At 36.8% G+C, this 22,026-nt stretch overlaps 1 protein-coding gene and 1 long non-coding RNA gene across 8 annotated transcripts in view; both read left to right on the forward strand.

Moving 5' to 3' along the window:
- Positions 1-22,026, forward strand: part of CTNND2 (catenin delta 2) — a 936,154-nt gene that overhangs the window by 307,920 nt on the left and 606,208 nt on the right. The window contains exon 1 of one of the 7 annotated variants that reach the window (XM_055245591.2): positions 4,310-4,574. The exons of 4 other annotated variants lie outside the window; for them this stretch is intronic. The gene's annotated coding sequence lies outside the window, so the exon portion shown is untranslated. Of the gene's footprint in view, positions 1-4,309; positions 4,575-10,251; positions 10,397-22,026 lie in introns of those variants that run through there. 2 more of the 7 variants (XM_055245592.2, XM_055245594.2) reach the window with 2 other exon arrangements.
- Positions 542-21,298, forward strand: LOC129464407 (uncharacterized). Its single transcript, XR_008651582.2, has 2 exons — positions 542-2,897; positions 21,078-21,298. It is a non-coding gene; the product is annotated as an uncharacterized lncRNA (long non-coding RNA).

The following is a 22,026-nucleotide window of genomic DNA, read 5'->3' on the forward strand; positions in this document are numbered from 1 at the left end:
GTGCTTGTTAAGTATTTTACCCTTTTTCTATTGGGTTGCCTATTAATGTCATATTACATTGCATTTCAGACTTACGCATATACAGAGAAAGAGAGAATGAAAATATCTTCTCCCATTAGTGTACTTTCACTTTCCTGATGGGGTCTTTGGTAAACAGAAGTTCTCAGTTTTAATATGGCCCAATTTATAACTTTTTTTATATTCCATTATGGTTAGCTCAGTTTGTGTCCTGCTTAAGAAAGCCTTGGCTACTCCAAGGTCATGCATGTGCTGCATATAAGCATTTTCATTTAATCTTTCACATCTAGCCCTTCACTCCAGATGGAATTGTTTTTTTAATTTTTCGCAATTGGGGTCACGTTGCATTTTTTTTCAACAGGTGAAGGCACTGTCTTTCCCTCTGCACTGCAGTGTCATGTATCTTGTAAATCAGGTGTATGTGTGGCTTTACGTCTGGATTCTCTTCTGCCCCACTATTCTGTTTGTCTCTCCTTACATGGATACCACACAATCTTTATGACTGCAGTTTTCTAGTCCACCATGTTATCTGATAGGCTGTCTTCCACATTTATTCTCGTCCTTTAAGACTGCTTGCTCTTCTTAGCACTGTGCATTTCTGTATAAATTTTAGAATCCACTGTCCATTAAGTCAGGCCCCTTACCCCCCAGAGAAGCATGCTGAGGTTTTGATTATAATTTTTAGGTAGATATTTGGTGGTTGTTTTGATCAAATTGAGGGCTTTCCCCTACTGTTTCTGGTCTGCAAAGATTGTTTTTTTTTTACTTAAGAATACTGTTGAACTTTGTCCAGAGTAAACATTTTTGCATCTTTGGGATTTCCATTAAACCACTATTATGATTATCTCACAGTGTTGATTTTATTGTACTTCTTTCCTGGAAACACTAAAATGAACCAAAAGTACAAGAGGATTGTGAATAAAATTCCATTTACAATAATACTAGGAAATAAATCAGCACAAACTCATATGAAGGAGATGTGTGAGTTTACACATATCTTCCCAGATATCATACATTATGCATATTTCATTTTAGGAAAAAGAGGAAGGAAGGAAGGAAGGCTGGAGGAAGGGAGAAAGGAAGGAAGGCAGAAAGGAAGGAAGGCAGGAAGGCAGGAAGGCAGGCAGGAAGGAAGGCAGGAAGGAAGGCAGGCAGGAAGGCAGACAGGAAGGAAGGCAGGAAGGCAGGCAGGAAGGCAGACAGGAAGGAAGGCAGGAAAGAAGGAAGGAAGGAAGGTAGACAGGTTCCTGAGCCAGAATCCTCAACTGAAACACTGAATTCTGAAGACATGAAGGGACACAGGAGAGGTGAAGCTCTATGAAGGACAAGCTCCAATAGGAAAAAATAATGTCAGGGGCTGGGGGTGGGTAGCATAAGAACTACATTTTCAGCTACCAGCTGCCTTCACTTTTTTTCATTCTTGGAATTGCTCCCCTCCCCAATCTGTTACCAAGCAAAAGTCAGGCCAAGAAAAGGTTGCCATAATTCAAAAATAAGTAATAAACTGGAATGTTTAAAGATAGTGGGTTGACATTGTCCATAAACAGTAAGAAACAAAGAAATCAGAAAGAGAATAAAGGAACACAAAAATAATACACAAAAGGCAGAGAAAGTATAACCACAGAAAAATAAAATTACCCCCAGGTGATGTAAGAGAAAGTTAACCATTTTTTTATAACTTGAATAAGTTTAAAATTATGAACAAAAATGAAATCAAAGAAGAAATCATAGGACAGAGGAGGCATGAAAGGAGTAACAATGAGCTGGCAAAGATTATTCAAAAAAAAAGAAAAAAAAACTATTGCTGAAATGAAACCATGTTAGAAGCATCAAGCAGACAGTGCAGAAATAAACGGGACTGGTATGAAGAAATAAAGCAGAAGAGAGAAAAAAGGCAATAGATGTGGAAGAGAGATAACTAGGAGCTAATGTATGGGTTGTTATTTTTACAATAGTTCTCACCTGGGAAAGTAATGTTCTTACCAGAGGAATATATCAATCTGGCTTTTTAATTCTATTCTGCAATTTTCAGTGTCAGAGGTAACTGAATGATTTCTTCAGAATTGTGAGTGAGGAAAAGTGTGATCCCAAAGTTGTATAACCTTCTAAGTAGTGCACGATTCCAGGGACACCTTCACAGAGAATGATGGTGCATTGTGCTTCTGGAGGTACCACGAACATTCCATTCTAGGTGAAAAATGCCTCTGAGGGTTACATAATGGGGACATTTGCCTGCCTTGCAGGTAATGGAAAATCCTCTTAAACATGCATTAACAGGAAAAACAGGCACCCATGAACTTTCTTGCAAAATTGCTTTAAAGACAACATAATGTCAATCAATACCTAAGTAAAGGTGAATAAAGCATCTAGGTCTAGACAAGCAATCGTATAAAAAGTGTTAAATGTGTCCCTATAAGAGACTACCTGAGCAGGCTTAGTGTGAGCAACAAGGCTGTTTATTCACTTGGGTGAAAGTGGGCTGAATCTGAGAAACGTGTCAGCAAAGGGTGGTGGGATTATCATTAGTTTATAGGTTTGGGATAGGCAGTGGAGTTAGGAGCAGTTTTTTTGCGGGCAGGGAGTGGATGTTACAAAGTACATTCTCAAGGGAGGGAGGATGTATCATACAAAGTACATTCACAAGGGCTGGGAGGGTGTATTGTCACAAGGGCAGGGTACATTCACAAGCGTGGGGAGGATGTATTGTACAAAGTACATTCACAAGGGCGGGGGAATATCACAAAGTACATTATCACAAGGGCAGGGGGATGTCACGATAGCTTGACCATGGTGCGGCCAGCTCAGAGGACCTTAAAAAAAGGAGAATGGATTTGATGCTGGGAGTGTATGGAATAAGGACTAGCCTGTACTTTATCAAAGTATGTACTCTGAATTTTTAATAATAAGCTTGTATGTTTTTAAAAAATAATTTACAGGACCAGGCACAGTGGCTCATGCCTGTAATCCCAGCACTTTGGGAGGCCGAGGCAGGCAGATCACAAGGTCAGGAGATCGAGACTCCTGGCTAACACGGTGAAACCCCGTCTCTACTGAAAATACAAAAAAATTACCCAGGCATTGTGGCGGGCGCCTGTAGTCCCTGCTACTCGGGAGGCCGAGGCAGGAGAATGGTGTGAACCCGGGAGGCGGAGCTTGCAGTGCGCTTAGATCGTGTCACTGCACTCCAGCCTGGGGGACAGAGCAAGACTCCATCTCAAAAAAAAAAAAAAAAAATTTACAAAATCTTATTTTTAAGAAGTCACCTTGTTTAGTTCTTATTTGAACTAATACTAAATACAGCCCTTTTCAAATGAAGACTAGTGTTTCCTTTCAGTGCCATCAAATATTATCCTAACCATTTACATTTGTATATTGTTTTAGAATTGAAGAAAGTACTTCTGCAGATATCATCTTGCTAATACTCACAGCAACCTAATTCCACTGGGGCGTTACCTCTGTTTTAAGTAACTTGTCCCAGGTCATCTAATTATAAAGTGTGGACCTGGGATCCATTTGGTACACAGGTCAATAAAAAGTGCTTAAAATACTTTGCCAAACTTATGTTCTTGGAAGCTGTGGCTAAAATAGAAAGAATCAGGTAAAAGACTCAAAGGAGTTGTTTGAGGTACTATAATAGCTAGGAGTGGGTGGGGATGGATATCATTACATAAAATTTAGCTTCAAAGTCCATATCTAGCAAGTTCTCTTTCCTGTGAGCCTTTTGGGTTGGTTAGATTTTGCCATTTTGTACTTTCTTTGAATTGTAATCTATTTCAAAAAACCAAATAATTTGAATAAACTTATTTGTTGAATAGCTGTTCATCTTTGAAACCAAAACTGGACTGTCTTTGAATATGAACTCTAAACAATCTTGAATCTGCCTCTTGCTTTTGAATTCATCAGGAAGTAAAGTCTGTTTTGAGTTTGATAATCATTTCATGATCTGTTTTTTTGTTGTTGTTGTTGTCGTCTCGTGTGTGTGTGTGTGTGTATGTGTGTGTGTGTGTGTTTTAGTGTTAACATACAGATAGCTAAGAATCCAGATACATTCAAGGCAAAGGAACGGAAGATTAGAAAACTAGAATTTGCCAGGCAGGCTAGTGGGAGGGTCCTTTTGTGATGAAATGTTGCATAAATAATGCCAATGGGGGTCTAAATTCACTGTTGCCATGGAGACCTTTGTGCCTGGCTGAACTCTATTCTTTTCTCTTTTAAGACAGCAACCACTAGGCTTGTGGTATCTCTGATATGTCTTGCTTTGCTTTCTCTTAAACTGTTTGCCAGTGAAAGCAGAAATTACCATAGGATAATTCAGCGTCCTGACTTTTTCGAGGCTGTTCTTCACTCCCTTCTCGGTTTTTGAGCTGCTCTGTGGTTCCTTTTTGCCGTGGTGCAGGGAGGGAGGAGGAGGTGGGTAAGATGCCAGGAACCGCCTGCTCCACAGCCTGGGGAAGGAGGGAAGAGTAACCTTTCATCTTTGGGACTAGTCGTCTTGTTTGCCTAGACTACAGTTTTCAAGTATTTAAGGACCATTTATTTCAAAAGGTACAGCAAAGGTAAAAGACAAAAAGTGAAAACTAACCGTGTTTGGTTTTTCAATGCTTTCATTATGAATGTTGTTTTTGTGATAATTTTAACTAAAGTTTTAAAACTGCAGGTTAAAGTTATGTGTAGAAAATATGGTAAGGATTTATTTCTGACCTCACAGTTATCAGTTTATTCAGTATCTGAACATTGAAATTGTAAAACCAAATAACCAAATTAAACAGAAAGTGTCTGTAAGAATTCATGGGTCATTTCCCTATTAACTAACCATTATTACCATTTAATTATTGTTTTTAGTAAGACTTGGTGTGTCATAGATATATACTTTAGATTTTATGAAAGTTATGATTATCCATGTACGTAATCACAATTCTGTGAGAATTAAATAAGAGTTCATTTGGAAATTGTAGGTCTTTTTTTTTTTCCTTCGATGCACAATTAAAGGAATAACCCTATCCAGAAAGAAATTATTCACGGAGAGTAAAGGAAAAAAAATCACCCAACTAGAGTCACCATGTAAAGTAGCCAAAAATTTAATATACTGGGCAGCTAACTTGTTGCATAGCTTTCTCTTTTTGGCAGAGATTATTTGATTCTCAGTGATAAGTTTATACTAGAGCTAGAATACAATAATTACATGTTTTTATCACTCTAAATGGTGCAGGTGTAAATAAGATGCACACACCCCTTAATTATAGAAAACCTTTACCAGCTGTTTCTAGATTGCTTTTATTCAAATAACTTATTGAGAAAATTGTTGCCCAAAATGTACAGTGACTTCATAGATTTCACCTGTGCCACCACTGTAGTTAAAAAAATATATATTTGTGATACCCAACAGATTAGAGAAACAAATTGATTTTTTGAAACTAGTGATTGAATAAAATGGCAATCTATGGAATTATGTTTTAGATTGTTATGTATTTAAGATAGCTGTACCTTGTAGAATTGTGAGTGCAGTAAAATGGAATGCCTAAGAGATTCTTTAGTATTTATAAAGTCTTTATAAAAAAGTCCTTACGTATTTATCTCTAAACTTAAAGTATTTTCAAATGGATAATAATAGTGATAGAAAATGATTTTCACCTTAATTTTGACAAACACAAGATAAAACATATTTGATTAATATTATTTGAAATTTGAATGACTTTGTAAGTTATAAACAGTGTGAAGAATGACCATGTTGACTTAAACATGATTTAATTTTATCAGAAACATATTTTCATGTTTTGATATATTAATTGCCTATCCATGGATATTTTTATTTTAAAGGAAGAAAGGCATATATTACTCTGAGGGCATCTCTTACTAAGTATTTCATTTCAACTAATTATTAAATAAAAGTAAAAGTTTATTGTCTTAAAGCTAGGAAATCTTTTTCTTTTTAAGGCGTGAAAGTCAATCTCAATGGTATGGTTTTAGAAAGTGATTTAAGAAAACTTTGACCTTTGGAAGTGTTTTCCACATTGACTGTAATTTAATAATATTGCTGAACTATAAAAGTAAATGACTATGAAGTCTCATTTTAGGAATATAGTGTGTGGGTGCTCACACTTTTTGTAAATCAATCTAATAGATTTACGTGACACTAAATCTTCAAAGTATAGGACACAGTATGTGCATGTGATCCAAATAAAGAGTTTAAAAATGCAATTAAGTTAACTCGTTGGATGGTATGATTATGATTGCCCATTCCCTTATATTTCAGAATGTAAATATTTCAAATTTGAATGCTTACATTTTTTTAATCCAGGTATTTATATTATGTGGATATATCTGAAAACATACTAAGTAGGCTCTTTAGGTGGCATTTTAAACAAAAGCAGAGAGTCAAACGTGATAAAAAAAAATTGTGAGAATTTTCTAATGCCATGTTACAAAATTTTTTCTGGGGTGTTTTACTCATAAATTGTATCCACACAATTAACAAAAAATAGTTTCAATTGTTTAAAAATATATGTTTGCCCATTATACTCATAAATTTTATCCACACAATTAAGAAAAAAGAATTTTCATTGTTAAATATATGTGTATTTATTTGTCCACACAATTCCAGATGTGGTTCAACTCTTATATGATGATAATGGCCAAATTGGAGAATCCTAGCTAATAAGTCTGACCGAAAGTTCCGGTTGGAATGGTGTGGGAACAAAGATTTATGTTTGTGTTTCTACAGGTAGCTTATTAACACATGTGAATTCTGATTTACAGTTGTGTTTTGTGGCTATTTTAGAAGTCTTATATTTTGCATTCAAAATGTCTTGTATTCAACAAATGTTTTTTTGAGTGCTTCCTCTGTTCTAAATATTGAATTGCCACATATAAAAATGGAAGAGACATTCTGCAGGGATCAAGAACTAAAAAGTCTGCTGGGATCCAGATGTGAGAACTAGTACCTGGGATGTAGTAAAGTAATTGCTGTAGTGGTGTCATGGCCAGGGAGAGCATGAACAGTGCGATGAAGCATTTAAATGTGTTTATTATGTCCTCCCCATGTAGCTGAGATGAATAAATATTAAGTGACACACAAAATAACCTTTAATAAATGAATATAGATTATTTTTGAATAACAGGCAAAGGAATCCTATGAAAATGTAAATCCTATCATGTTACTACTCTCTGCAGAGTAGAAGTCCCTACAGCGGCCAACAAGGGCCTCTGTGCTCTGCCACCTGCCACTCATCCCTCCCATGCCTCCCAAGATGTTTCCTCCTCTCACTTTTTGCTCCTGCACAGGAAACTCCTCACCTCTCCTAGAACATGCCCCCAGAACTTGGATTTTGCATTTTCTGTTGACTTTGCTTGAAACACCATCCTAGCCCCTCCTTTGTCCCCACCCCCCAGCCCAGGTATACACACGCCTTACCTCCTCATTCTTCCCCAGCTTTTCTGTAATGTCACCTTGTCAATGACGCTGTTCTCAATTATTCTACTTAAATTGTCTCCCCATCGTCTTATTTTCCTGAATTACTTTTTTTTAATTGCCTTTACCACAGGTAGCTCTATGTAATCTGTTTATTTGGTTCACTGTCTGTTTTCTCCATTAGAATGTAAACTTCATGAAGGCAGGGATTTTTGTCTGTTTTTTTTTTGTTGCTGCATTTCTAGCACTTAGGCTGTGCCTGGTGTATTTATTGAACAAACAAATGAGAATCTGATATATATATATAGATCAGATTTATATTTTTATATTTATATATTTATATATAAATACAGTGTGTTATATATATATTTTTTTCTAACTCACTATATATAATATATATTATATATATTTAAATATATATATTATATATATTTAAATATATATATTATATATTTAAAATATATAATATATATATTTTTAAAATATATATATTATATATAATATATATATTTTTAAAATATATATATTATATATAATATATATATTTTTAAAATATATATATTATATATTTTAAATATATAAATATATATATTTAAATATATATAATATATATATTTAAATATATATAATATATATTATATATATAATATATATATAAATATAATGAGTTAGAAAAAAAATACATTTTTTTCTAACATCAAATATACAGTGTTCTTTTTCCCCCAATTAAAAAAGTGAAACAGATACAGTAGTGAGTATTGAAGGTTATCACTTGCAACCCCTTATTCTGTCTTAAGTAGGAGAGAAGTGGTCAGTTACAGCCAGCAGATTCACAATTGCTTATGTTCCAACACCCTTCTTACTCTCCATCAGAGCAGAGTAAGACCTGAGAATTTCCCTTCTATGGCATGGTATATGGTATCAGACAGACTCTTAAGGAAACAACCTTAAATTTTGTCTCCTGTTACCACCCTCCAGCTGTGGAAATGTCACAAATGCCTTTGACTTCCGTGTGCTCTGCCTGTTCCTTCCAGTGTGAAAAGCATGGCCATTATTGTAATGCCCCAGCTCTCCCTAGGGTTTTGTGATTTATCTGCATTTCCTCCAAAGTATGTTTTCAACAAAGAACACATAAAGAAGTATATATAATTTCTAAAATACTAAATCATGTATTCCTTTATGTTTCTATCCTCTATTAGCATGAGAAAAATGATTCAGTGGCCTGGATTTTTTATGGAATCATATTCAGTCAGTAGCTCTGATCAAGTTCTACTCAAAAAAACAAAATGTATCTTTAGGGTCCTAAGAATTACCAGTCAGTGTTAATCATGTGCATGGTGATATTATTTGGCCATATCTAATACTAGCTTACCTGGAAAACAGAGCAAAAGTGGGTGCATTTTTGTTATTTTTGAATCAAATTACCTGCTTCTATCCCATGAAGTTCATGCTACCTTTGACACGTTTAATTAAACTCAGCACATGTGATTTTAAAAATAAACTCTGTAAGCTCTAGGAATTTAATAAACACTGCATTGTGGCTAATTACATTATGATCTTCTGCAGTGTGTAAATATTTTTCAACATTATAGGAGGTCCTTCCTCTAGGAATAACAAATATTGAGTTAGTCTGTGACTTTAAACAGTACTGGCTTCCCTCCCCTCTCCCCAAAAAAATATATATAGAACAAAAACTAATTTTAAGTGTTGGTCAACTGTCTAATTGTTTTAGTACAAGGCAAAACAATTATTAGAGCCTTTCTGCATCCTTTCCGCCTCCACTACTGTTTTGCATGTATAGAGTAACATTTGCATACGTGTTCCTACAAGGAGAGCAGCTCTGAAGATGGTTATTTATTGCATAGCTTTCGCATTAGTCACAGGTTCCTTCTTACATGAATTTTATCTGCTTCAGTTCATTTTAAGCCCCCATGCTCTTCTGAACCAATTTCTGGTAATTTTCATCAGCATTAATAGAATCTCTTCAAGAGATACTATATTCAGTGTTGAAATGTTAAATGTAATTAAATTTACTTGCCGAGGTGGGGGATTAACTGCACCCACATTGTCATGGAGTACGTCTTCCAAAAATTGGAAACTGTAAAAACAGAGGTGGAGATGAAAAAGAATTAAAAAGGGAGACTTTCAGTTAATTGCGAGGCTGTGTCTGTAGAATCAGACGTAACCCTGAGGTGCTGCCCTGGCCCTGACTTTAGTTTGTAGATGCTGGTACGTTTGGGCATGTATTTGGCAAATAGAGTGCATAGATACTGACCAGATGTCATGCATATTCCATTTAGGAACTTATTTTATCTCTGGGTGTGTAGAATTAAATAGGAAATTTACATTTCTTCATTTAAAAATTTATAAACCTGACCTCTCCATTTATTTTGTTATTATTCTGAAATAAAAATCAATAAAATTATTTTGCACATCCAGTGTGCTCTTGATTATTTACCCATAATATCTCATTAAATCTTCACAAGGACCCTACGTATTAGACATTATCCCAGTATGATTGATGTGAAAATTTACACCAAGTAATTATTCCATTACATGATATTTCTGAGATCACAGAATTAAATGAGCACAGGATTTTGTACCCAGGTGTACTTAACTGAAGCTGACCCTCCCTCCTTCAGCCTTCTTCTATCCATGGGCATTACTCAATTTAAGCATCTCACTTAGATTTTAGAAAACCCTCCTAGAAAACCCTGCCTGTTCATAGACCCCTCTCACTGCATACGCCCCTTCTGTTTTGTTTTACGATTTACCTCCATCCAGGTGCTCCAGGCACTTTTCCCTTACAAGAAACTTTTTGAGCCGCTGATCAGCATGGAGCTCAGGATGACGGTGGATACCGTGGGAACTACTGGTGTCAGAATTCCCAGGGCAACTGTTACAAATGCAGCTTCCTGACTCAGTTGCATTATGGCTGCATAGAGGCTACACCCATCCGAAGGAGGGCAAGTGAGTCTATCCCTGTCAATGTTATGTAAGAGCTTACTGTTTACATTCATTTTTAGAAGGAAGCCAGAAAAACTTTATCAGCCTTGCTTAAAAATACCGTTCATGTCTTTGAGAAACTTTGAGAAAACGTGAGTTTTCATTTGATACAAAATTCTTAGTGTATTTAACCAGGTATGAAATAAGCCCCTTCATTGTAGTGTAGAGGAGATGATAATATGAGATTGGTGGTCAGAGGCTGTTTTCTGTGCTAGCACCAATGCATTCTAATTGTATGATTCTAAGAAAAGTTGCATGTGTTTTGAATATAACTTTCTCAGAGTGACAGCAGCAGTCTTCTTATCACTGTGGTCCAGGCGCCATGTGATGCTGTCGATGAAGTGTGTGGTGTCTTCGTCTTCCATCTGTAGAAGAATATTTTACTGGAGCAAGATTAGGACTGAATATTTCTATATATAAACCTTTATTTTTTGATGATGTGTTGGTGTTATTTATTTTAGAAAAGGTGGGTGGTCACAATTTTTGAAGGCTGAATGCCGACTGAATTTAAGTTACAAGGTGAATATTCTGCACAGGGAATGTACTGCTGTTACTTCACTGTGCTTAATGCTCTCACCAGAACATCTGTCAACATTTATGTGTTGCCCAAAGGTGTAGTTCAGTGACTATCATTCTCCATTTCCTTCTTTTTCTTTTCTTTCTTTGTTTTGGTTTTTGGTTGTTTCTTTCCTAACTGGGGCAATATATTTTGAGAAAGAACAATGGAATAGAATCAGATCCCACTCTGATGTGAACTTTATTTCATTTCATTTTCTTTTCCCTGGTATGTCCCAAATGGGCTTTAAAGCTGCTCATTTTAGTCACTTAATCTCTCTCCACTTCAGTTTCCATAACTGCAAAATTAAAAGCTTCAATTCTATGATCCCTTCCAAATGATTAGGAATTTATTGTGTCTCATACAGGGGCTTCCCAGTGTCGGGTTAGGGTATACTCTAGCTGTAATGCAGATCAGATGAGCAGAAATGGGCTCTCACTTCATTCCCTGGCCTATTCTGTGTGGGTGTCTCATCCACTGGTCTCCATCCTTTGGTAATCTCACTCCTTGGTCAGTAAAAGTATTCTGAATAAGAACATCCACTTTATGCTCATTTATTTATACATGATACAAATACTGCTGTACTAACATTTATGATATAAAAATATAATAAAAACTAAAGCTGAGAACAGTACATTTAAACAGAAGTTCAAACCGTCCCTTCCCATACCCCACCTCAGAGGCAACTGCTGCCCCTACTAGTTAAGCTGCATCACTGAGCATATTGTAAGGAAGTTAACAATCAAATTTGAAACCTGAGATATGAGAAATAGGTAATTTATGAAGCTTAGACATTTATCCTTGTAAGAACCCTTGTCTTGGTTATTACTGGAGTTGGGGGTCAACAAAAGATGACAGTTATATAATTTTGAATGATTGCTCTTGGTTTGCAAATGAGTCCATCACCACCAGCAATTCTGCAGATAGGGAGCCAATAAGATAACGTTGACATCACAGTGCAATCCATCTAGGGGCTGGAAAACAATCCAAGGTGTTTGCTGATCTGTGTATGTTGATGACATACAGTAGACATATGTTTATATATCCCTTTGGATACGCTGTTTAATGGATCACTATCAACCTGAAAAAGAGTCTGTGGCAAATCATTGAGCTCTGTACTTTCTATTCAAAACTATAATCAAAGACTTGGACTAATGTCTTCATAGCAAGCTATAGAATTTGCAGGTAACACAGGGCTAAGAAAATATGCATATGTTTGATACAGAATTCTGTTTCAAGAAGAACATAAAACGCTGAAAAATATAAGATAAAAAAAGAAAAATTTGGGATGCTTGTCCCACCTTGTCTGCAGGTTCAAAGTTATCATCTGAAGAGTCTGTAGTGTAGGTAAGTCTGGTTTGACAGGGGTTCAGAAACAAAAAATTACTTATAGTTGAATTCAGGTTTCCTATAAAGCAGCTATTTCATAATGGGAAGAAAGCTACTGTAACCTTAAGTTACATTATTGGAAGTTTAATTTCAAAGTTATAAGAAAAGCGATACTTTCAGACCATATGTGAAATCATATATAAACTGTTGGGTGTTTAGAGTTGTGGAAGAGGCCATGGAAAACAAGAGAGCAGTGCAAAGGTGTGGGCAGAGGAGGAGGGGGGGGCTTCTAAAAACAATGATGAAACCTCTAAACTACCCCTGTTTGAATTACAGAAGAGAAGATTTTTCAAATGGTTTTTCAAAGTCTACTATGTCAGTGAAAAAGTCAGTCTCATGCTTTGGTAAATTAGAAGCGAGAAGTAGAACAGAAGGTAGAATCGTTTCATTTTTATAAGAAACCATACTATGAATTTGATTCCCAGAGCTATCCTTCCATGGAATGGTATGCGTTGGGGTTTGAACTGCTTTTCTTGTCAATGTTCACTGAGAAACTGCTGGAAAGGCTGACGCTTGAAGGAGAAGGATGATGAACTAAATGACTTTCTAGATCCCATCCACATATAAAATTCTATGAGACTTTAAGACGTTGCATCTAGATTGATTAGAACTAGATCAGATTTGGATATGTAAAACTCTAGAAAAGACATGACGATATATGCAGTACCCATTTTTCTGCATGCTAAGGTTTCTGCAGGTAAGATGTGAATTTTGAAAACACTGCTCAAGTGAATAACGTACACTTGTTGTTTAAGACAGAAAAATAATAAGAAAGTTAGATTATTCCCATAAATATGTATTCATTCTTTACATAAAACTCCATGGAAAATACCTTAAATTATATACTGAATATCTGTTTCCTCACTTAGCAACTGGTTAACCATGGGTAGTCTATCTCTCTATTTCCCCATCTGTAAAAGAGAAATAACAGTTATAATAATGGTGATAGTATTTTCTGAGTCCCTAAAGAGTAGTCAGTCCACTATGGGAAAAGAAGGAGGACATTGCTTTTTGAGAAAAAAAAACAAAAATGGCATAAGTTTATTAAAACATGTTCTCCATGCTGAGTACAGTAGGATAGGATTTAACTCATTGGGCTTAACTAAATACAAGGTCTACAGTATTTGTTAGATATGCATGCTTTGTTGACTGTTTAATTTCTGAGGAGACTATTGCTTTTCCCACTTGAATAGCAAGAGAAAATTGTTTGGGAAAAAATTGGCCCAATATGTAGGGAACAGCTGCCGGGATGATGCATAGCTTGCTGCTGGACGCTGCAGCCAGGGAGGCCAGTGGTGATCAGTCCAGCCCTCTCTATCAGGTAAAACTGCAGTTGATGGAAATTACAGTCCCTAGTTTCAGGGGACACAAAGATAATTTGGTTGTTCCTAAAAAGGCGTAAACAAAATATTGGCTAAGCACAGACAGATGTTAAGGTTATACTTTGTACATGAATTCATGTACTTGAATTCGGTTTAATGGAGTTGAGCTTATGGTGTAAGATCTTGCAGCTCATTATAACTAAGTTGTTATGGGCTGCTAATTTGCTAGAAGCTGCTGTATCATGAGCCAGCCCAACTGCCTTGATGGGTCTCCTGATAGTTAATATGGATTAAATGTGAATCTTTTATTTTTTCCCCTGTGGTCTCACATAATGATATTAGCTTGTCTACGGTGTGACAAATTCAGTGTACCAAGAGCATCTGGTACACTATTCTTTATGACTGAAAATAAGCCTGCAGACTTGATAATGTACATCCATTAAGACACTTCCGCACATTGGAGCGATGTAGACGGGTGATGGCTGTGGAAGGAATCTGTTGGTCACAGTTCATTTTGCTCCAGCTTATATAAAAGATTTCAACGGTGGTACATTTATCACTGCTACATCCTTACAAGTTCTTGTTTGATTAGCAGGATGCAAATGTGGATCTATCCTTTGCTAGGCTGTACTTAATTCGTTCCCAGCAGAGGAATTTTAAAAAGTTAAAAAAAAAAAAAAAAAGGAAAGGAAGTAAAACCTTCACAGCTTGAAGATAGGTTTAAATTCAGTCTTTTGAAGTTGATCTGAGAACGGATCACACTGAAATGTTCAAATCATTAAGCTGCTTTAGTAAAGAGAGTATTTAATTGAATGCACAGTATTGTAAGAAATGAACAGTAAAATCAATCCTGTTGTCCCACATGGATTTAAACAAGTTAATGTAAGAATGTTCATGTTTTGAATATATTACTTCCTAAGCGGTGGGGAAATATATTTCTCAGATGAAACAAAAGCATTGACATGCGTGCATGTATTACATACCTTATCAAGAATAGGAAATACCAATGGGCTAGCTATCTCTGTATTGCCTCTGCTATCCCACTAACTGAGTGATCCTGATTTATTCACTTAACCTCTCTGACTGCCAGTTCACTTTACCTATGTGACTGCCAGTTCACTTTACCTATGTGATTGCCAGTTCACTACTCTTTTTATTTTTATTTTTATTTATTCATTCATTCATTCATTCATTCATTCATTCATTCATTCATGTATTTGTGATTGAGTCTCGCTCTGTCGCCCAGGCTGGAGTGCAGTAGCATGATCTCAGCTCACTGCAACCTCCACCTCCCGAGTTCAAGTGATTTTCCTGCCTCAGCCTCCCAAGTCGCTGGTACTACAGGTGTCTGCCACCGTGCCTGGCTAATTTTGGTATTTTTAGTAGAGACGGGGTTTCACCATGCTGACCAGGCTGGTCTCGAACTCCTGACCTCGTGATCTGCCCTTCTCAGCCTCCCAAAGTGCTGGGATTGCAGGCATGAGCCACTGTGCCTGGCCCAGTTCAACTACTCTTTACACAAATGGATGATACTTTGTATCCTAAATCAATCATTGGATCATTGTGAAGATAAAATAATTAGAGTAACAATATGGCTTTTATTGTACAAATAATAAAACTATTATGCTATTACGTTAGGGTACAATTTTAATAATAACTCGCTCTTACCTGATGTCAGCCCTATGGTAACCTCAGTCCCCTCAATCAACAGTGGATGTGACAGCAGCAATTAAAATCCACTCTGGAGGCAATGAGGAGCAGGAGCTATGAAAAATAACACACGGAATGGGTGAAAAAAAATGTCAACATAAATGAAGCAGAAGAAACTGAGACTATTTTTTTTTGCTGTAAGAGCCCGTATCTACTGGTGTCCGTAGCCCCAGTGGACTTTATTGTGTTCGCCTAATTATGAAAAAGCTCTACAGTTGACAGGGACATTTAGGGACTGGCAAACTAACATCCTTGCAGTGCAATATAGTGCAAGATCCATGTTTACACTGTTGACCCTCAAATGTCAAAAACATACTTAAATTTCATTAACTATTTTCTTGTCAGTGAAACACATGAGTTCCATAAAATTTCAAAGGGTTTCTTATTTGGAGTATGGAAATAGATGAGATGGTGCATCAAATTCAGTAAACGAAGAAAATCAGGATCATTGTTGAATATCAACCTTTTACTTATGTCAAACTTCTAATGTAATTTGCCTGATAGTAAATTTGCCCCTAAACTGCAATAGGATGGAATCTAATTGCTCTCTGAAACGCATCCACACACATTCAATATTTGTCAAGGTCTGTGCTTATATCCCTGCTGTTCTTTGAGCCTGGAATGACATCCCTTTCACATGGTCAAATAATAACCTCCCATTGTCCATCTCAAATACTAGTTCCTGCATGTGAAGTTGCCCTCCTTCTCCCCACACCCTTCCATCTTTTCTAAGGGAAAGTCATCTTTGAAATTCATTTGTATCCCATTACAATTTAACTTTACTTTGCATTCTATTTAATGATGTGTCGATTTCAACTATTTTACTAGACTTAGAACTGTCAACAGGATCCACACCTGAATTAATTTTATGCTCATATCTTCCCTGACTGCGTCATTCAGCACCTTGCAGAATGCTTTGCACATAAGCATCTGTTGCCCTACTGCTGTTTTACTTATTTATTCCATAAATGTTTATTTGATACCTAATATGTGATAGGATACTAGAGATTTGGATGAAGAAGATAGTGTCATTCTTGCCTTAAAATAAAACATAATGATAAGTCAAAAATAATTGGAACTTGTGATTAGCTGCCAGGCAAAGTGGGAAAGGCTCAATACACACCTGTGGTTGTTGTTAGTGAGAAGGTGGTGCTCTCTTGGCATTTCATGTATGCACCAGAAAAATCTGATATTGTGGGTATTTAAGAGAAATTCAGCAGCAATACCACCATATTGTTGGGGACAAATTTTGATTTCCAGTGATCAAATTAGATAACTCACTGGAAATTTTCCAGCCACCGAAGAGACTGGAAACTTTTCCTAGTCTTAAAATACTGACGGACACTCAAATCTCAAAGAGCTACTGAACTCTGAAATTCGTTAGAGCATTTTATGTTAGGAAGAAGGTAAATTATGAGAAAACAGATTATTCTGCTAGGAAGGAGGTAAATGATGAAAAAATGTATTATTCTGCCATGCAATTATGTAGGATAAAAGCATCTGAAAGTGTCAATTTTATGACTGAGTTTATTTTTTTTTTAATGTAGATTTCACAATTTGGACAGAGAGCTTTGCAGCTAGGTTGATAGAAATCAAGTATCTACTGATGCTTTTCTGAAAAGCCAGAACAGTGTTCTTCCTCATTGTGAAAAGTTTTATGTACATTTCTTGGTGGCCAATAATGGGAACATATCTTTGAAGATGCTGTCATCTTCTAATATAACTGTACTGTAATAAGTAACCTTTTGAAATTAATTATATATTTATATATAATTATTTAATCTTATTTAATTGTATATAATTGTTATATCTAACTATATTTTATATAATAATGTTAAGAAAATTAATTTTTATCCTTTGGAAATAAGGATCCACTAAAAGATTCTAAATAAATGAGTAACATAATCACATTTGTTATTTTTAATGAAAATTTTTGGCTGTATTGTGGAAAACAGATTGAAAGCAAGTATAAACAGGGCAAGAGATTAATTAGGATACTGCGTTTAGGAATCTGGGCAAGGGATACTTGTGGCCAAAACTGGAGTGGTGTTAGTGCATCACTCAGTGGGCAGATTAGAGATGATTTGTTATTTATGTCTGGAGAGGACAGAGTCTAGAAAGATTTGCAAATCTGTGGATCAGGCAACTTGGGTAAATGATGCTGTCGTTCTGTGAGATAAGAAAATAAAGAAGTGGGAGTAGGTTTGTAGGATTTGGTTGATTTTGGTTTTGGATGCAAACCTCTTGGTTTTGGGAATGAATGTCAGTGGATAAACACCAAGAACTAGTCATTGAGGCTTTCGGAATGGATGAGCTTGTTCAGAGAAAGTAGAAGAATCACAAGGAGAATGGTGGCTTGAGAGAGGAAGAGACAGCCACAGAGGAAAATGAGAGGGTCAGCCAAAGAGGTGGGAAAGGAAGCAGGAGATGGTGTGTCAGAAACCATCAGAAGAGTTTGTGCGGGAAGGAACAGGAGACCAACAAAGTAAAATGCTGTTACCAGGTCAAGTCAAGTACATGATGTTTGGTGATAAGAGCATGTATAATTATTCCATTGATATGGATATTTAGCTATTTAAATTTCAACAAAGAGCATTGAGTAAGAAAGGGTAAACATCATCCTTTGTCACTCAAATATTTCTGTTCTGAAAAAATTATTCCTAAAACGGGTTAGTTATACAAAGGATGTATGATGATGACACAGAGGGTAGAGGGGAGAGAGAGATAGAGTGAGTGAGCAATTCATGGAAAAAGATCATTGAACAGAAATTCTGCATTGGAAGTGCTATAAAAGTGATTTAATGTCATTTTAAGTTTTCCCAGATTGATATTGTGAGTTTGCTCTTCACTATTGCACATTTTCTCATATGGATGCAAACATTATTTGTTGAGGGCAAGTAAGGCATCCATCCACTCATCCATCTATTCCTCATGTATTGAGAGCACTCTATGGTAGATGAGAAGAAGGTGATAATGCAAAAGCACGGTCCCTGTCATCAAGGCATATATGGTCCAGGAGAGGAGACAGGAATGTAACTAACAGAATTCAGGAAAGTGTTTTTGGTGCTATGAGAGTGGTGGACAATTCTTCTCAGGTGCTGAGATTGAGAGTGAGGTCAGAAATGTACGTATATATAGAACAGATGGCAATTAAATGAAGTAACGTGATTCATCACTGTAAAATTGAAAGGCAAAGGCATTTTTGCTAGACTTGAGGAACAAGGAAAGGATAGAGAAGAGGAAATGGATATTTGGAGCAGTGAGTGAATAAATGCAGACTGAACACATGCAAAGTCCATTTGAGAAACTGCAAGTCATCGATTTTGGCTGAGCCTGGGATTCTGGTACTTCGTCTTTCACCCTTTAAATATAGAAAGGCAGCTTTCTCTACTGTGGTATAAGTATAGGCAAAGATGTTGGTGTACGCCCCCTCTCTGTGTTCATTGCCCTTGTTTGGTATATCTGAGTTTGGCAGTGATCCTCTTAAAAGTTAAGGGCCATTATTGGAAGGAATTATTTCAGTTGTAGTGTGAACTTGAACAGTACAATAAGTATAATTCTTTCTATGGTTGGACATAATAATTCTAATATTTTATTTCCAGGCAGGCAAGGAAAACTAAAATAAAAGAGAGTGTGAAATGATGACCTATAGTTCTTCCTCATTAAAGGAATTTGTGCTATTATTTTGGTTGTATTGTTCCTGATTATATAGCCTTCGTTAAAACAGTGGAAATACATATTCCTAGAGCTTGGCAGCAATGGGTTTCTGAACTGTTGTGTGGGTTAGACTTCTTGTTACAGTTCCAGCTAATCTTTGGGAAGCTACTTTACATCTCTAAGTCTGAGATGTCTCCGACAATCAAATGCCTACCTTATTGAGTCAACGTTGGAATAAATAAGTTAATACATGTAAATCACTTAGCAGAATAAGGTACATGATAAGTAATTACTTAAAATATTAACTGCCGTTATGTGCTGTTATCATAAGTAGAATAGTCATCCCCCAAGCAGATACGGGCATAATAATCGCTAATAGAACATTTTCAGAATGCACATGCTGGGCTCTGTTGCCTACACATTTGCGTCTTCAGTTCTGGGGGAATGGACCAGGCATTTTAAACAGTTCTAGAGATTACTGTGATAGAGTTTAGAGTCACCCATATAATATTGCTACTAAATTTTTAAACATAATGGAATTATACATCATCTTAAAATACCAAGAAATGTAGCCTTTGTTAATTTCATGGAGTCCTGTCATCTAGTGAATTAAATAAACTGTATTAAACATACTTTATTTGGCTAACAAGGCATTTGGCAAGAGAAAATGGCAGAGCAAAAGCAGATGGAACACTGCAGAATGAAGGAGTTGGAGAGAAAGAGGTGTTTCGTTATATTTTTATTTTATTGAGTGTGTTCTGGAAAGGTGCTTATGATTCCATTTCCAAGTTCTGATTCCTGTCATCTGCTGCTTTGCTGGGTAACCCAGGATGACACTGTCGTTGTTTAAAACATCAATCTGTCAGTTTTGTAAACTTTCACAGACAGCTCTTTGCCGTAGTTTCTGACTCACCAATGAGGTCTACACGGCTTTACAGTTGACATTGATTTGTTCCATTACATCTTGACATCATGGCTTGTTCTGTCCAGATTTGTTGGACACTCTGCTGTAGGCTTCCAATTATTACCTTGTCATTTGTGCCACTTTCCTTTCAGAATTGGCTTGGTAACATGTCTCAGTGGGGTAAAATTAACACTGCCAAGAGGCGTGGCTATAGAGTCAACTTGTTCATGCAAAATGGGAATTAAAAGTGATATAAGAAAAAGGATCACCCAGGCATATTCAGTAGTATTAATTGTTGGTCAGTGCAGAGAGGAGAGATACCAGGCGGCAAGAACTCACCTGCAGAGTGGGAAACTAGGACAGAGAATCCACAGTTCTGTACTTTGATCCTCTCCCAGGTAGAACATCTAAGGAAAAAGTTTAGACAATGATAATGACCATAATCTGCTTTCTAATTAAATACTTAAGAGTACTTGAGCAGTCATTTTGCTCTATTATTGCAAACATTATCACTAAGTCAGACTCCATAAAACCATTTAATCTTAGCTGCAGAAGAAATACAGAATTGCTGGTTCATTCTCTTATTTTACATGCAGCTAACTTGATTGTGGTGGCATTTGTGCATCTGAGAACCAGGTCTCATCTACAGACAGGATGGGCCAGACATGGGGAAGGTGAATGAAGTTATTGGGACTGTAGCGGGCCACTGGGGGAAATAGATAATTTGCTAAGACTCTGGCAGGATCCAGTGGATATATTAGCTAGTGGTCAGTCGTAGGAAAGGAGGAGGGAAGAAGTCAAAGTGGAACAGAGGAATGTATCAGGAGGATGTCATCAGACAGGCTGAGCCTACCATCCAGTGGAGCCACCAGCAGGAACAGGTGTGGAGAGGCAAAACATCCTCCCCAAGAAGGCTGAGTAGTCAATAAAATGCTTCTGTACAGGCCTAGGCCTAGAGAAGGATTTCTGTCTGTATTATTGACCCAGGGATTTGCTCAAAATAGAACTAGGTATAAGCCCAAATTTCGGAAATAGAGGACACAGCAGGAAAGTTGACCAAAACTTGAAGTATGGGACTTCAGACATTCTTTAAATCTTTCTAAACAGGAACATGACCAGCACCTTGGTGTGGATATGGTTATGCTTGGAAGGAGAGCAAAGGGACCAACCTATGCCACTAGAATATTCCAGCTCAGGGGTTCAGCAGATGTCACAAAGACCTGGGGCGTTTTAGATTCACTCCTACTCTGACCTGTCCTTCTTTGCCCTAAGCTTGCCAAGTTATTTTAGAAGATGATCTGACTGCCAAATAAAGAAGATGCATTGAACCCTTGTATTAACCCCTGCTTCCTTGCCAAAATGGCAGTAAGACTTTTAAAAAGGGTTATAACCCCCTAAACATAGACAGTGGGTAAATAAAGAACCATATTTCATCAAGTGTGAGAGGCCATCAATTTTTAGAGTTACTTAAAGCACTGTGAAGAAAGCAGCAGTACTTCCAATAAACAGTCACACACTATCAAATGCAAGTCATCCCAATTCATGAGCTGGTAAACCCAGAGATACGGAAGTTTGAAAAATGTGTGACTTAGATTGGATGAAAGAAGGTAGATAGACGAAGTGGGAAATGACTTATTATACCCAAGGGAATGGAGTTCTAAGCAGGGGGGCGAGTTAAATTGTAGACCAATTTACACGGGAAAATCTCTCAAAGGTGCAGGGTGTGGGTGCATGGGGCATGAAGTATAGTGGTAAGCTCTGGAGATTGGCTGAACACTCATTTAGATATCAGCTAGACCTCCAAATCCCCTACCCCACCATGCCAAAAACTAGAGGCTTATTCTCTGGAAGGGGTGAAATTAATTCTCTTGACTCAGGGACCACGAGAAAAACTGTTAAAAGTGAGGTATTGAATACAGTTTTACTTGCTAAATTTTGAGACCCACCCCTCCTCAACCTTGCTCAGCTTTGCGGAAAAAGAGCAGGCAAATGTTTATGCTCAAAGCCGGAGCTAGGAAGAACCTTTTCAGGGGATTCTGCATGATGTTCTGCACAC

Source organism: Symphalangus syndactylus, chromosome 16, assembly GCF_028878055.3.
Source record: "Symphalangus syndactylus isolate Jambi chromosome 16, NHGRI_mSymSyn1-v2.1_pri, whole genome shotgun sequence".
NCBI classification, from domain to species: Eukaryota; Metazoa; Chordata; class Mammalia; order Primates; family Hylobatidae; genus Symphalangus; species Symphalangus syndactylus.